At 62.8% G+C, this 13,009-nt stretch overlaps 3 non-coding genes across 3 annotated transcripts; all 3 read right to left on the reverse strand.

Annotated features, from left to right (window-relative positions):
* Positions 1-3,259: 3,259 nt before the first annotated feature.
* LOC142867822 (5S ribosomal RNA) lies at positions 3,260-3,378 on the reverse strand. The gene has a single exon (XR_012917154.1). It is a non-coding gene; the product is annotated as a 5S ribosomal RNA (ribosomal RNA).
* A 3,804-nt stretch (positions 3,379-7,182) lies between these two features.
* LOC142867823 (5S ribosomal RNA) lies at positions 7,183-7,301 on the reverse strand. The gene has a single exon (XR_012917155.1). It is a non-coding gene; the product is annotated as a 5S ribosomal RNA (ribosomal RNA).
* Positions 7,302-11,086: 3,785 nt separating this feature from the next.
* On the reverse strand, positions 11,087-11,205 carry LOC142867824 (5S ribosomal RNA). The gene has a single exon (XR_012917156.1). It is a non-coding gene; the product is annotated as a 5S ribosomal RNA (ribosomal RNA).
* Between the last annotated feature and the right edge of the window lie 1,804 nt (positions 11,206-13,009).

Below are 13,009 nucleotides of genomic sequence, written 5' to 3' on the forward strand. Positions count from 1 at the left end.
GGTGGGGTGGCCTGGTTTGGGGGGCGCTGAAGAAATCAGTCCCCTCCATCTCCTACCTCTGGAAAACGCCCAAGCCCGTGGAGAACTGCCGGCACCGCTTCGTGGGGGCCGGGACCCTCCTCCGTGTCCTCCTGTGGCCCAGTCCAAGGGGCCTGGGCCTGGCCGGGGCTGCATTGGACCCCGACCACCCTGGCGTGTGGACTCGCTAAAAATCGGCCATTAGATATTGGATTCCAGCTTCCTGGAGGTCATTTCACTAATGAGTGCACCGGAAAGAGTTTCCTAATCCATCTGTGAGGGTGGCAACTGAAAGAGAATTTTAAAGCTGACAGAATAGGCGAGGGAAGGCATAGGAGATTTCCACACCCAGCAAGGAAGACTTTCCCGAAATGGAAGAAAGAAACGAGCAAACAGAGACACCGGTAGCCCGCCCGGAAAAGAGTCTGCCCCTTAGAGAAAGCACCCTGACCGGGTTCACCCGTGGGTGGGTGGCGAGCTAGCGGCATTCAGAAGAGCGAGGCCCGCAGTCTGTGCGGAAGACACCTGCGCTCGGGTGTGTGTGGCGGCGCGATTCACAAGCAGCTCCAGATGTTAAACCAAGGAGAAGCCAGGGAGTTCCCAACGCCCCAGGTGTCCTCAGCCCACGACTGGCTGCTGTGGGAATGGGAAGCCCGGCTCCTTGTCTCAGAGCGGGGTTCCCAGGAGGATCAGGCTGAAGCTGGGACTTGGCCTCAAAGTGTCCCCTCGCATGGCCACCCCCTTCCCCTTCCTGCTCCTCTACTCCTGGTGCCCCTCCATCCAGGGGCCAGACCTTAAAGAGTCACCGCAAGAGAATCCTGGTCCCAAAGGAGCCTTCTGGGGGACCGGTGCTGAGAGAGGTTGTGGGCATGGCCCGCTGGGGCTCTGCCCGACCCAGGGCTGAGAGATGCCACCTCCCAGCTCTGGGTCCCTGCAGGAAGTGTTGGCAAGCACAGGGCCGGTCCTCCAAAGGCCCAGGTGCAGGGAGCCCAGGCCAAGCAGCCTGTGGAAGAAGCCACTTGCCGTGCCACCCCGGGAACAGGACTGCAGGCCCCGGCCCTTCCCACCTCCTCCTCCTCCTCCTCCTCCTCCCCCCCGCCCCCCCCCACAGGGCACAGGGCTCAGAGACACCTCAGACTCTTGCTACCCAAAGTGCAAAGGGCATCAGTTGCTCCTCCAACCCCCCCGCCCAGCAGACCACGTTGTCCAGCCAGCCCCCGGGCCTCCCTGGGGTGCCCAGCACAAAAGTGCAGACACCCACCGGACCCTCAGTCTCAGTTTTCGGAGGTTTTTGCCACTCTAAGGACCCGCAGGCCGGCTGGGCCTTCGGGCAGGACAGAGAGCCCCGGAATCCGACTTGGAGAGCTGCGTGTACGTCCCCATCAGGAGGCGGTCCCCACCTCCGCGGCTCTCCCCTTGCGGGGAGCGGCAGCCCAGCCGGCAGCCGCAGGGCCTCAGGGAAGACACCAGGCTGGGCCCCCGCGGCACAGCGGGGGCACGTCCCCCGCACTCACGCGACTTAGGGACGGCTGCTGGAGACTGCTGCGGCCACCCTGCTGCCGGGTTTCTGGAGGGCTTCCTGGAAGCAGCGTCCACACCAAGCCCTTGGAAGGCCCAGGCGACGGAGGAGCCGGTCAGGCAGGGGCCGAGGACGGTGAGAGGCCGGGCGGGAAGGAGCATGTCAGGCAGGGGCAGAGGACGGTGACAGGCCGGGCGGGGAGGAGCCGGTCAGGCGGGGGCCCAGGACAGTGACGGGCCTGGCCGGGGAGGAGCGCGTCAGGCAGGGGCAGAGGAGACGGGCTGGGTAAGGGTTAGGGTGACAGTTAGGGCACAATTCACAATCGCAAAGACGTGGAAGCGACCCGAGTGCCCATCCATCCAGGAGTGCATTAATAAAATGTGGCGCGTGGACACCACGGAGTGCCATTCGGCTGTGAGGAGCAGCGGTGAGAGGGCGCCTCTCGTGTTCTCCTGGCCAGAGCTGGAACCCGTTCCAGTAAGCCAGGTATCCCAAGAATGGACACACGAGCACCACGTGAGCGCGCTCACCAGCAAATTGGTACGAACGGATGGACGCCTAAGTGGACAGAGAGGAATCACCTTCATCGGGTGGGTGTCGGGCGGGTGGGGGGAGGGGAGGGGCATACACATCCATTAGGCATGGGGTGGGTGCGCACCGACTGGGGGATGGGCGCACTTGAAGCTCTGACCCGAGGGGGGAGGCTTGGAGAGGGCAAGGCACCCGACCTTAACATTGGTACCCCCACAATACGCTGCAACAACATGAGAGGTATATGAATAAGAACACAGGGGGGGCCGGGCGCGGTGGCTCACGCCTGTAATCCTAGCTCTCTGGGAGGCCGAGGCGGGCGGATTGCTCCAGGTCAGGAGTTCGAAACCAGCCTGAGCAAGAGCGAGACCCCCGTCTCTACTAAAAATAGAAAGAAATTAATTGGCCAACTAATATATATAGAAAAACACAGCCGGGCGTGGTGGTGCATGCCTGTAGTCCCAACTACTCGGGAGGCTGAGGCAGCAGGATTGCTTGAGCCCGGAGATTGAGGTTGCCGTGAGCTAGGCTGACGCCATGGCACTCACTCTAGCCTGGGCAGCAAAACGAGACTCTGTCTCAAAAAAAAAAAAAAAAAAAAAAAAAAGAACACAGGGGGGAGGGGGGCACGGGCAACACATGTCACCTGAATACTTGTACTCCCATCATCTGCTTGAAAAGAGAGAGAAAAGAAAATGCAATCATAGAGGTAAGAGACACTTTTTAAAAATCATGAATCCGAAGAGAAAAGTAAAAGGAGGCCTGTGGAGCAGGTCTGGGTGTGACTCCGGATCCCCCAACATCAGGTGCCACCACCAAAGATTCCTGCGTGTAGCCCATAGAACCCCAAAAGCAACGGGACGAGTTCTGGTCACATACTCCCTCAAAATGACATCCTGGCCTTCTTCTGGAACTCCCTCCCCTCTCAGACTCTCAAGGTTTCCTCCAGCGTGTCGGTTCCCACAGAGCAGACCTTTGGTCTGAGACCTGACAGTCCAGATGCCACGCATGCTGCCGCGTGGCGGCGGTGTCGCGGCTTGGGACAAGAGGAGGCCCCACGGTGCGGGCTGGGGCGCCAGGCACCGCGGGCGGGCGCTGAGGGTGGGGGTGACCCCCACCCCGGGCCGCCGCCGCGCTCCCAGAAAGGGGACAGAACAAGAGGCAAAAAAAAAAAAAAAAAAAAAAAGCAGCAGCCTGTGGCACCCGGTATTCCCAGGCGGTCTCCCATCCAAGTACTAACCAGGCCCGACCCCGCTTAGCTTCCGAGACCAGACGAGATCGGGGGCGTTCAGGGTGGTGTGGCCCTAGACGGCGGCGGCGGAGGGCGCCCCTGCCCCGCTCAAGAAGCCGAGCCTCTCTGGGCTTCCCCGCCGCCGCCTCCCGCCCCAGGCCCCGCGCCGGGCCGGGCCGGTTGAGTTCGCCGGCCGGGTCCCGCGGGCTCCCAGGGACGGGGGTGATGGGCGGGGCGGGGCGGGGCGGGGCGGGGCGGGGGGCTGTCTCTCTATACACACACACACACTCACACTCACTCACACTCACACAAGATGCGCCTCCACGGCTGGACTCGCCAAGGTGGAGCCCTCCCAGCCCCCCTCGTCTCCTCGCCCGGCCTCCTTCACCTACCCGCTGCCCACCCCCAGCGCGTCGCTGCCTGCCGCTGACTGCGCACGCGCGGGACGCTCGCCCTTTGACCCCAGCCAGGGGCCGCCCTCCCCCACAACCCCTTTCAGCTGCGCCCCCCCCCTCGCCCTGTGGGTGGGCTGCCGCCTATTCCCCCGGGCCAGGGCTGGGGCACAGCCAGTGTATGGGGCGTCTCTCTCTGGGGATGTGTCCCATGGGTGGGGTGGGGTGGCCTGGTTTGGGGGGCGCTGAAGAAATCAGTCCCCTCCATCTCCTACCTCTGGAAAACGCCCAAGCCCGTGGAGAACTGCCGGCACCGCTTCGTGGGGGCCGGGACCCTCCTCCGTGTCCTCCTGTGGCCCAGTCCAAGGGGCCTGGGCCTGGCCGGGGCTGCATTGGACCCCGACCACCCTGGCGTGTGGACTCGCTAAAAATCGGCCATTAGATATTGGATTCCAGCTTCCTGGAGGTCATTTCACTAATGAGTGCACCGGAAAGAGTTTCCTAATCCATCTGTGAGGGTGGCAACTGAAAGAGAATTTTAAAGCTGACAGAATAGGCGAGGGAAGGCATAGGAGATTTCCACACCCAGCAAGGAAGACTTTCCCGAAATGGAAGAAAGAAACGAGCAAACAGAGACACCGGTAGCCCGCCCGGAAAAGAGTCTGCCCCTTAGAGAAAGCACCCTGACCGGGTTCACCCGTGGGTGGGTGGCGAGCTAGCGGCATTCAGAAGAGCGAGGCCCGCAGTCTGTGCGGAAGACACCTGCGCTCGGGTGTGTGTGGCGGCGCGATTCACAAGCAGCTCCAGATGTTAAACCAAGGAGAAGCCAGGGAGTTCCCAACGCCCCAGGTGTCCTCAGCCCACGACTGGCTGCTGTGGGAATGGGAAGCCCGGCTCCTTGTCTCAGAGCGGGGTTCCCAGGAGGATCAGGCTGAAGCTGGGACTTGGCCTCAAAGTGTCCCCTCGCATGGCCACCCCCTTCCCCTTCCTGCTCCTCTACTCCTGGTGCCCCTCCATCCAGGGGCCAGACCTTAAAGAGTCACCGCAAGAGAATCCTGGTCCCAAAGGAGCCTTCTGGGGGACCGGTGCTGAGAGAGGTTGTGGGCATGGCCCGCTGGGGCTCTGCCCGACCCAGGGCTGAGAGATGCCACCTCCCAGCTCTGGGTCCCTGCAGGAAGTGTTGGCAAGCACAGGGCCGGTCCTCCAAAGGCCCAGGTGCAGGGAGCCCAGGCCAAGCAGCCTGTGGAAGAAGCCACTTGCCGTGCCACCCCGGGAACAGGACTGCAGGCCCCGGCCCTTCCCACCTCCTCCTCCTCCTCCTCCTCCTCCCCCCCGCCCCCCCCCACAGGGCACAGGGCTCAGAGACACCTCAGACTCTTGCTACCCAAAGTGCAAAGGGCATCAGTTGCTCCTCCAACCCCCCCGCCCAGCAGACCACGTTGTCCAGCCAGCCCCCGGGCCTCCCTGGGGTGCCCAGCACAAAAGTGCAGACACCCACCGGACCCTCAGTCCTCAGTTTTCGGAGGTTTTTGCCACTCTAAGGACCCGCAGGCCGGCTGGGCCTTCGGGCAGGACAGAGAGCCCCGGAATCCGACTTGGAGAGCTGCGTGTACGTCCCCATCAGGAGGCGGTCCCCACCTCCGCGGCTCTCCCCTTGCGGGGAGCGGCAGCCCAGCCGGCAGCCGCAGGGCCTCAGGGAAGACACCAGGCTGGGCCCCCGCGGCACAGCGGGGGCACGTCCCCCGCACTCACGCGACTTAGGGACGGCTGCTGGAGACTGCTGCGGCCACCCTGCTGCCGGGTTTCTGGAGGGCTTCCTGGAAGCAGCGTCCACACCAAGCCCTTGGAAGGCCCAGGCGACGGAGGAGCCGGTCAGGCAGGGGCCGAGGACGGTGAGAGGCCGGGCGGGAAGGAGCATGTCAGGCAGGGGCAGAGGACGGTGACAGGCCGGGCGGGGAGGAGCCGGTCAGGCGGGGGCCCAGGACAGTGACGGGCCTGGCCGGGGAGGAGCGCGTCAGGCAGGGGCAGAGGAGACGGGCTGGGTAAGGGTTAGGGTGACAGTTAGGGCACAATTCACAATCGCAAAGACGTGGAAGCGACCCGAGTGCCCATCCATCCAGGAGTGCATTAATAAAATGTGGCGCGTGGACACCACGGAGTGCCATTCGGCTGTGAGGAGCAGCGGTGAGAGGGCGCCTCTCGTGTTCTCCTGGCCAGAGCTGGAACCCGTTCCAGTAAGCCAGGTATCCCAAGAATGGACACACGAGCACCACGTGAGCGCGCTCACCAGCAAATTGGTACGAACGGATGGACGCCTAAGTGGACAGAGAGGAATCACCTTCATCGGGTGGGTGTCGGGCGGGTGGGGGGAGGGGAGGGGCATACACATCCATTAGGCATGGGGTGGGTGCGCACCGACTGGGGGATGGGCGCACTTGAAGCTCTGACCCGAGGGGGGAGGCTTGGAGAGGGCAAGGCACCCGGGCACCCGACCTTAACATTGGTACCCCCACAATACGCTGCAACAACATGAGAGGTATATGAATAAGAACACAGGGGGGGCCGGGCGCGGTGGCTCACGCCTGTAATCCTAGCTCTCTGGGAGGCCGAGGCGGGCGGATTGCTCCAGGTCAGGAGTTCGAAACCAGCCTGAGCAAGAGCGAGACCCCCGTCTCTACTAAAAATAGAAAGAAATTAATTGGCCAACTAATATATATAGAAAAACACAGCCGGGCGTGGTGGTGCATGCCTGTAGTCCCAACTACTCGGGAGGCTGAGGCAGCAGGATTGCTTGAGCCCGGAGATTGAGGTTGCCGTGAGCTAGGCTGACGCCATGGCACTCACTCTAGCCTGGGCAGCAAAACGAGACTCTGTCTCAAAAAAAAAAAAAAAAAAAAAAAAAAAAGAACACAGGGGGGAGGGGGGCACGGGCAACACATGTCACCTGAATACTTGTACTCCCATCATCTGCTTGAAAAGAGAGAGAAAAGAAAATGCAATCATAGAGGTAAGAGACACTTTTTAAAAATCATGAATCCGAAGAGAAAAGTAAAAGGAGGCCTGTGGAGCAGGTCTGGGTGTGACTCCGGATCCCCCAACATCAGGTGCCACCACCAAAGATTCCTGCGTGTAGCCCATAGAACCCCAAAAGCAACGGGACGAGTTCTGGTCACATACTCCCTCAAAATGACATCCTGGCCTTCTTCTGGAACTCCCTCCCCTCTCAGACTCTCAAGGTTTCCTCCAGCGTGTCGGTTCCCACAGAGCAGACCTTTGGTCTGAGACCTGACAGTCCAGATGCCACGCATGCTGCCGCGTGGCGGCGGTGTCGCGGCTTGGGACAAGAGGAGGCCCCACGGTGCGGGCTGGGGCGCCAGGCACCGCGGGCGGGCGCTGAGGGTGGGGGTGACCCCCACCCCGGGCCGCCGCCGCGCTCCCAGAAAGGGGACAGAACAAGAGGCAAAAAAAAAAAAAAAAAAAAAAAAAGCAGCAGCCTGTGGCACCCGGTATTCCCAGGCGGTCTCCCATCCAAGTACTAACCAGGCCCGACCCCGCTTAGCTTCCGAGACCAGACGAGATCGGGGGCGTTCAGGGTGGTGTGGCCCTAGACGGCGGCGGCGGAGGGCGCCCCTGCCCCGCTCAAGAAGCCGAGCCTCTCTGGGCTTCCCCGCCGCCGCCTCCCGCCCCAGGCCCCGCGCCGGGCCGGGCCGGTTGAGTTCGCTGGCCGGGTCCCGCGGGCTCCCAGGGACGGGGGTGATGGGCGGGGCGGGGCGGGGCGGGGGGCTGTCTCTCTATACACACACACACACACTCACACTCACTCACACTCACACAAGATGCGCCTCCACGGCTGGACTCGCCAAGGTGGAGCCCTCCCAGCCCCCCTCGTCTCCTCGCCCGGCCTCCTTCACCTACCCGCTGCCCACCCCCAGCGCGTCGCTGCCTGCCGCTGACTGCGCACGCGCGGGACGCTCGCCCTTTGACCCCAGCCAGGGGCCGCCCTCCCCCACAACCCCTTTCAGCTGCGCCCCCCCCCTCGCCCTGTGGGTGGGCTGCCGCCTATTCCCCCGGGCCAGGGCTGGGGCACAGCCAGTGTATGGGGCGTCTCTCTCTGGGGATGTGTCCCATGGGTGGGGTGGGGTGGCCTGGTTTGGGGGGCGCTGAAGAAATCAGTCCCCTCCATCTCCTACCTCTGGAAAACGCCCAAGCCCGTGGAGAACTGCCGGCACCGCTTCGTGGGGGCCGGGACCCTCCTCCGTGTCCTCCTGTGGCCCAGTCCAAGGGGCCTGGGCCTGGCCGGGGCTGCATTGGACCCCGACCACCCTGGCGTGTGGACTCGCTAAAAATCGGCCATTAGATATTGGATTCCAGCTTCCTGGAGGTCATTTCACTAATGAGTGCACCGGAAAGAGTTTCCTAATCCATCTGTGAGGGTGGCAACTGAAAGAGAATTTTAAAGCTGACAGAATAGGCGAGGGAAGGCATAGGAGATTTCCACACCCAGCAAGGAAGACTTTCCCGAAATGGAAGAAAGAAACGAGCAAACAGAGACACCGGTAGCCCGCCCGGAAAAGAGTCTGCCCCTTAGAGAAAGCACCCTGACCGGGTTCACCCGTGGGTGGGTGGCGAGCTAGCGGCATTCAGAAGAGCGAGGCCCGCAGTCTGTGCGGAAGACACCTGCGCTCGGGTGTGTGTGGCGGCGCGATTCACAAGCAGCTCCAGATGTTAAACCAAGGAGAAGCCAGGGAGTTCCCAACGCCCCAGGTGTCCTCAGCCCACGACTGGCTGCTGTGGGAATGGGAAGCCCGGCTCCTTGTCTCAGAGCGGGGTTCCCAGGAGGATCAGGCTGAAGCTGGGACTTGGCCTCAAAGTGTCCCCTCGCATGGCCACCCCCTTCCCCTTCCTGCTCCTCTACTCCTGGTGCCCCTCCATCCAGGGGCCAGACCTTAAAGAGTCACCGCAAGAGAATCCTGGTCCCAAAGGAGCCTTCTGGGGGACCGGTGCTGAGAGAGGTTGTGGGCATGGCCCGCTGGGGCTCTGCCCGACCCAGGGCTGAGAGATGCCACCTCCCAGCTCTGGGTCCCTGCAGGAAGTGTTGGCAAGCACAGGGCCGGTCCTCCAAAGGCCCAGGTGCAGGGAGCCCAGGCCAAGCAGCCTGTGGAAGAAGCCACTTGCCGTGCCACCCCGGGAACAGGACTGCAGGCCCCGGCCCTTCCCACCTCCTCCTCCTCCTCCTCCTCCTCCCCCCCGCCCCCCCCCACAGGGCACAGGGCTCAGAGACACCTCAGACTCTTGCTACCCAAAGTGCAAAGGGCATCAGTTGCTCCTCCAACCCCCCCGCCCAGCAGACCACGTTGTCCAGCCAGCCCCCGGGCCTCCCTGGGGTGCCCAGCACAAAAGTGCAGACACCCACCGGACCCTCAGTCTCAGTTTTCGGAGGTTTTTGCCACTCTAAGGACCCGCAGGCCGGCTGGGCCTTCGGGCAGGACAGAGAGCCCCGGAATCCGACTTGGAGAGCTGCGTGTACGTCCCCATCAGGAGGCGGTCCCCACCTCCGCGGCTCTCCCCTTGCGGGGAGCGGCAGCCCAGCCGGCAGCCGCAGGGCCTCAGGGAAGACACCAGGCTGGGCCCCCGCGGCACAGCGGGGGCACGTCCCCCGCACTCACGCGACTTAGGGACGGCTGCTGGAGACTGCTGCGGCCACCCTGCTGCCGGGTTTCTGGAGGGCTTCCTGGAAGCAGCGTCCACACCAAGCCCTTGGAAGGCCCAGGCGACGGAGGAGCCGGTCAGGCAGGGGCCGAGGACGGTGAGAGGCCGGGCGGGAAGGAGCATGTCAGGCAGGGGCAGAGGACGGTGACAGGCCGGGCGGGGAGGAGCCGGTCAGGCGGGGGCCCAGGACAGTGACGGGCCTGGCCGGGGAGGAGCGCGTCAGGCAGGGGCAGAGGAGACGGGCTGGGTAAGGGTTAGGGTGACAGTTAGGGCACAATTCACAATCGCAAAGACGTGGAAGCGACCCGAGTGCCCATCCATCCAGGAGTGCATTAATAAAATGTGGCGCGTGGACACCACGGAGTGCCATTCGGCTGTGAGGAGCAGCGGTGAGAGGGCGCCTCTCGTGTTCTCCTGGCCAGAGCTGGAACCCGTTCCAGTAAGCCAGGTATCCCAAGAATGGACACACGAGCACCACGTGAGCGCGCTCACCAGCAAATTGGTACGAACGGATGGACGCCTAAGTGGACAGAGAGGAATCACCTTCATCGGGTGGGTGTCGGGCGGGTGGGGGGAGGGGAGGGGCATACACATCCATTAGGCATGGGGTGGGTGCGCACCGACTGGGGGATGGGCGCACTTGAAGCTCTGACCCGAGGGGGGAGGCTTGGAGAGGGCAAGGCACCCGACCTTAACATTGGTACCCCCACAATACGCTGCAACAACATGAGAGGTATATGAATAAGAACACAGGGGGGGCCGGGCGCGGTGGCTCACGCCTGTAATCCTAGCTCTCTGGGAGGCCGAGGCGGGCGGATTGCTCCAGGTCAGGAGTTCGAAACCAGCCTGAGCAAGAGCGAGACCCCCGTCTCTACTAAAAATAGAAAGAAATTAATTGGCCAACTAATATATATAGAAAAACACAGCCGGGCGTGGTGGTGCATGCCTGTAGTCCCAACTACTCGGGAGGCTGAGGCAGCAGGATTGCTTGAGCCCGGAGATTGAGGTTGCCGTGAGCTAGGCTGACGCCATGGCACTCACTCTAGCCTGGGCAGCAAAACGAGACTCTGTCTCAAAAAAAAAAAAAAAAAAAAAAAAAAAGAACACAGGGGGGAGGGGGGCACGGGCAACACATGTCACCTGAATACTTGTACTCCCATCATCTGCTTGAAAAGAGAGAGAAAAGAAAATGCAATCATAGAGGTAAGAGACACTTTTTAAAAATCATGAATCCGAAGAGAAAAGTAAAAGGAGGCCTGTGGAGCAGGTCTGGGTGTGACTCCGGATCCCCCAACATCAGGTGCCACCACCAAAGATTCCTGCGTGTAGCCCATAGAACCCCAAAAGCAACGGGACGAGTTCTGGTCACATACTCCCTCAAAATGACATCCTGGCCTTCTTCTGGAACTCCCTCCCCTCTCAGACTCTCAAGGTTTCCTCCAGCGTGTCGGTTCCCACAGAGCAGACCTTTGGTCTGAGACCTGACAGTCCAGATGCCACGCATGCTGCCGCGTGGCGGCGGTGTCGCGGCTTGGGACAAGAGGAGGCCCCACGGTGCGGGCTGGGGCGCCAGGCACCGCGGGCGGGCGCTGAGGGTGGGGGTGACCCCCACCCCGGGCCGCCGCCGCGCTCCCAGAAAGGGGACAGAACAAGAGGCAAAAAAAAAAAAAAAAAAAAAAAAGCAGCAGCCTGTGGCACCCGGTATTCCCAGGCGGTCTCCCATCCAAGTACTAACCAGGCCCGACCCCGCTTAGCTTCCGAGACCAGACGAGATCGGGGGCGTTCAGGGTGGTGTGGCCCTAGACGGCGGCGGCGGAGGGCGCCCCTGCCCCGCTCAAGAAGCCGAGCCTCTCTGGGCTTCCCCGCCGCCGCCTCCCGCCCCAGGCCCCGCGCCGGGCCGGGCCGGTTGAGTTCGCCGGCCGGGTCCCGCGGGCTCCCAGGGACGGGGGTGATGGGCGGGGCGGGGCGGGGCGGGGGGCTGTCTCTCTATACACACACACACACACTCACACTCACTCACACTCACACAAGATGCGCCTCCACGGCTGGACTCGCCAAGGTGGAGCCCTCCCAGCCCCCCTCGTCTCCTCGCCCGGCCTCCTTCACCTACCCGCTGCCCACCCCCAGCGCGTCGCTGCCTGCCGCTGACTGCGCACGCGCGGGACGCTCGCCCTTTGACCCCAGCCAGGGGCCGCCCTCCCCCACAACCCCTTTCAGCTGCGCCCCCCCCCTCGCCCTGTGGGTGGGCTGCCGCCTATTCCCCCGGGCCAGGGCTGGGGCACAGCCAGTGTATGGGGCGTCTCTCTCTGGGGATGTGTCCCATGGGTGGGGTGGGGTGGCCTGGTTTGGGGGGCGCTGAAGAAATCAGTCCCCTCCATCTCCTACCTCTGGAAAACGCCCAAGCCCGTGGAGAACTGCCGGCACCGCTTCGTGGGGGCCGGGACCCTCCTCCGTGTCCTCCTGTGGCCCAGTCCAAGGGGCCTGGGCCTGGCCGGGGCTGCATTGGACCCCGACCACCCTGGCGTGTGGACTCGCTAAAAATCGGCCATTAGATATTGGATTCCAGCTTCCTGGAGGTCATTTCACTAATGAGTGCACCGGAAAGAGTTTCCTAATCCATCTGTGAGGGTGGCAACTGAAAGAGAATTTTAAAGCTGACAGAATAGGCGAGGGAAGGCATAGGAGATTTCCACACCCAGCAAGGAAGACTTTCCCGAAATGGAAGAAAGAAACGAGCAAACAGAGACACCGGTAGCCCGCCCGGAAAAGAGTCTGCCCCTTAGAGAAAGCACCCTGACCGGGTTCACCCGTGGGTGGGTGGCGAGCTAGCGGCATTCAGAAGAGCGAGGCCCGCAGTCTGTGCGGAAGACACCTGCGCTCGGGTGTGTGTGGCGGCGCGATTCACAAGCAGCTCCAGATGTTAAACCAAGGAGAAGCCAGGGAGTTCCCAACGCCCCAGGTGTCCTCAGCCCACGACTGGCTGCTGTGGGAATGGGAAGCCCGGCTCCTTGTCTCAGAGCGGGGTTCCCAGGAGGATCAGGCTGAAGCTGGGACTTGGCCTCAAAGTGTCCCCTCGCATGGCCACCCCCTTCCCCTTCCTGCTCCTCTACTCCTGGTGCCCCTCCATCCAGGGGCCAGACCTTAAAGAGTCACCGCAAGAGAATCCTGGTCCCAAAGGAGCCTTCTGGGGGACCGGTGCTGAGAGAGGTTGTGGGCATGGCCCGCTGGGGCTCTGCCCGACCCAGGGCTGAGAGATGCCACCTCCCAGCTCTGGGTCCCTGCAGGAAGTGTTGGCAAGCACAGGGCCGGTCCTCCAAAGGCCCAGGTGCAGGGAGCCCAGGCCAAGCAGCCTGTGGAAGAAGCCACTTGCCGTGCCACCCCGGGAACAGGACTGCAGGCCCCGGCCCTTCCCACCTCCTCCTCCTCCTCCTCCTCCTCCCCCCCGCCCCCCCCCACAGGGCACAGGGCTCAGAGACACCTCAGACTCTTGCTACCCAAAGTGCAAAGGGCATCAGTTGCTCCTCCAACCCCCCCGCCCAGCAGACCACGTTGTCCAGCCAGCCCCCGGGCCTCCCTGGGGTGCCCAGCACAAAAGTGCAGACACCCACC

This window comes from Microcebus murinus, unplaced genomic scaffold (genome assembly GCF_040939455.1).
Source record: "Microcebus murinus isolate Inina unplaced genomic scaffold, M.murinus_Inina_mat1.0 scaf020_hap2_Mmur4.0, whole genome shotgun sequence".
Taxonomy (NCBI): Eukaryota; Metazoa; Chordata; class Mammalia; order Primates; family Cheirogaleidae; genus Microcebus; species Microcebus murinus.